Source organism: Tachypleus tridentatus, chromosome 8, assembly GCF_004210375.1.
Source record: "Tachypleus tridentatus isolate NWPU-2018 chromosome 8, ASM421037v1, whole genome shotgun sequence".
Classification (NCBI taxonomy): Eukaryota; Metazoa; Arthropoda; class Merostomata; order Xiphosura; family Limulidae; genus Tachypleus; species Tachypleus tridentatus.
In genome coordinates, this window is record NC_134832.1 from 93,583,035 (window position 1) to 93,585,883 (window position 2,849).

The 2,849-nt window shown below is 35.1% G+C and overlaps 1 non-coding gene across 1 annotated transcript; it reads right to left on the reverse strand.

Annotated features, from left to right (window-relative positions):
• Nucleotides 1-1,733: 1,733 nt before the first annotated feature.
• TRNAS-GCU (transfer RNA serine (anticodon GCU)) lies at nucleotides 1,734-1,815 on the reverse strand. Its single transcript has one exon. It is a non-coding gene; the product is annotated as a tRNA-Ser (tRNA).
• Between the last annotated feature and the right edge of the window lie 1,034 nt (nucleotides 1,816-2,849).

Here is a 2,849-nt window from a genome sequence, read left to right on the forward strand (position 1 = left end):
CGTGCAGAAGGTTGATTTGGCCCTACTACCTATCTAAGTTTCATTTTACTTACAGCACTGGTATTCACATTCTGTTCGAATGAATATAGGAAAATTGTATAATTTATTAGATTTTGTGAATACCTTTTAATATCATTGTTCGGCTTGAATTTACGCATAGGGTCAGTTAAATTTATGAAAAGTGGAAAAGATGTTTAAAAAGAAATGAAAGTGTACGAATGGTTACATAAAAAGTGTGTTTTTAAAAGGAAGGAATAAGCATGGTGTAATAAAAGTTTCTTTGTACAACTTAACGGTGGAACGTGTCCCACATCGTGTCTTTGCCAATCTTCGTTTATTTTACCAGTTGTGAAAACATTAAGTCATATGAATTAAACTTATTAAACGTTCTTTTGCTTGTCATATAATGATTAGAGTCTCCTCGAATTCGAAATTTTGGAGGCAGTACGTGTACTATAAGTTATATTTATACGACGCTTGAAGAAGGAGACATTCGTGAAGAGTCGTAACTTCTGGTCTCTTCTCTTGTAATGGCGTGAAAAGTCAACAGGATTTCGTACGTTAGCTTTGTAGGTGAATTAAAATGCGGTGAATAACACCCATAGTGTTTTCAGTGTTTAAACATCGTCGCTTAGTTACTGTCCTTTCAAAATTAGAAATATCACAGAAACACTTTTGTATGCACCCGTAAACAGTGTAATATCATGAACCCAGAAAAGCAAAGAAGGCACAGAGCGGCTATTGGACGAATTCACGTGTGAGGTTGTACATAGGAAGCTTTATTACAAAATGCCTTTTCCCACTTTGATTCCTGAATTTGTGATGCACTCATTCCTACACTTTCAATTTCTTTACATATTTTGTTCTCATTGTCTTGAGCTGTCTTCATACCGAGCCCAACGATTTATGCGTTTTCAATCGTTTGTTTCCGTATACAATATGTATAACATTATTGTGGGTGTGCGTCGTAATTTTACGTTACGTGCAAATAGCAGCGTGTTTGAGAACATATTCTTCGCTTATGGTGTGTGTGCATATTTGAAGTGTGCACGTGTGCTGTAAATGGGATGAAAAGTCAATGGATGATGTATTTTTCGTTGTGGTTTGTTAACTACCAGTGGTTGATAAATAATGTAATAAACTTTTTTACGGTAGCATTATCATGTAATTCGTCTATTTGGTGCACTTGAGACTTTGGTGAGTTTCATCGCTAGGAGCTCTTATCAAAGTCGGACAGTCAGTGAGTGAATATTTAGTATATGCTCGCTTGATGTTTTCAATTGGCTTTCTGACTTGTTGTTTGGTTCGTGTGTCTTTATCACCTTCTGGTGTATCTCAAATCCGTTTGAAGATTTTATATTTGGTTCTTTAATGTGTATAAGAGTTTGTGTTGCAAGTTTTGTGTATCCGCCCCATTCCTACGCTAATTAGTAGTGAACTAATGACATCGTTTCAAACCACAGGACCACTTAATACAGAAATATGTGTAACTCAATTGGACGTTAATCGTTATTAAAACAACACGATAACTAGACATATTTAAGTAATAACACAACCGAAGAAATATGTTCAAAAACGTAATGTCGAATTTGACAGCGTCTTTCTTTATCGTTGAAATTGCTTTGTTGCATCTTGTTTAACGTGTATTTCATTTTGGAAATTAACAGTAAATGGTTAAAGAACTTCGCTTTTCGTTTATCACCTACATTTCTATAAAAGTATCTCCGAACGTGCGACGAGGATGGGATTCGAACCCACGCGGGCATTGCCCAATGGATTAGCAGTCCATCGCCTTAACCTCTCGGCCACCTCGTCCTCCTTCACCATTTTCTAATAATAGTTACTTATTATTTACATTCTTCTCTTATCTGGTATTTTACACTTTCTTAAAATGTGATGCTTTTGTGTTTGTGAAAGAGATAATAAGTAAGTGAATAATAAGAAACAAAATTTCTATTCATCCTTAGCTACGTGCAGCAAACGAAGCTCATCTTCTCATACTTTCTCCGACAGGAAATTTTCAAATAATCACTAGGAACGTTTTACTCGCAGACTTTTATTAAAAACATTAAGAATATGTTACTACCCCTACGCATTAAAGCTTGTATTCAATATTCATTTTATTTCCTGTACCTGGTCGTTAAAATTCCAGATCGTTCTTTGATTAAAGTTCACTAAGAAAGAGAAACATTCTCGATTTGTAGAGAAAACTCACTAAGAAACGTAACTCGTTACGTGTCTTCCAATACTGATGTCGTAGACGTTTCACCACAGCAAATCACTTCCTCGTAGGAGCACTGAGAAAGCTAAAGTCTCTCCTTTTAACACTTTAAATACACTTAGAGAGAGACGCGTTTACAAATGACAATTTAGAATCAGCTGAATCCAACGGGTTCACTTATTGTCCAAATAGAAATCAAGATAAATTTAATTCGTTCATAACGGCTCACTGTTTTTAAGTAATTATGACATAATCATATTTCTATGTACACCTTCCTATGATAGTCAACAATTTGTAATATAACAGTGACCAACTACACACATATGTTGAACCTGAAATAATATTATTTAATAGAGCATCTTTCAAACAAAATAGATATCAGTTACCTCCACCAAAATACGGAAATACATTTATCAGGCTCCGTTTGTAAACACTAAACACGCGGCCTCTCTGCCGAAGGACTGAATATGTGACGTAATTTTCTTATCAGTGATTTTAATGTGGGTTACAGTTTTGTGAAATTTTGAATTCATAACTGTACGTCCCACATTAAACCGCTTTGGGTGTTTCTTGGTCGGTACTTATTTCACACATAATGTCTTTCCGATTATATATCTCGACTTATTTG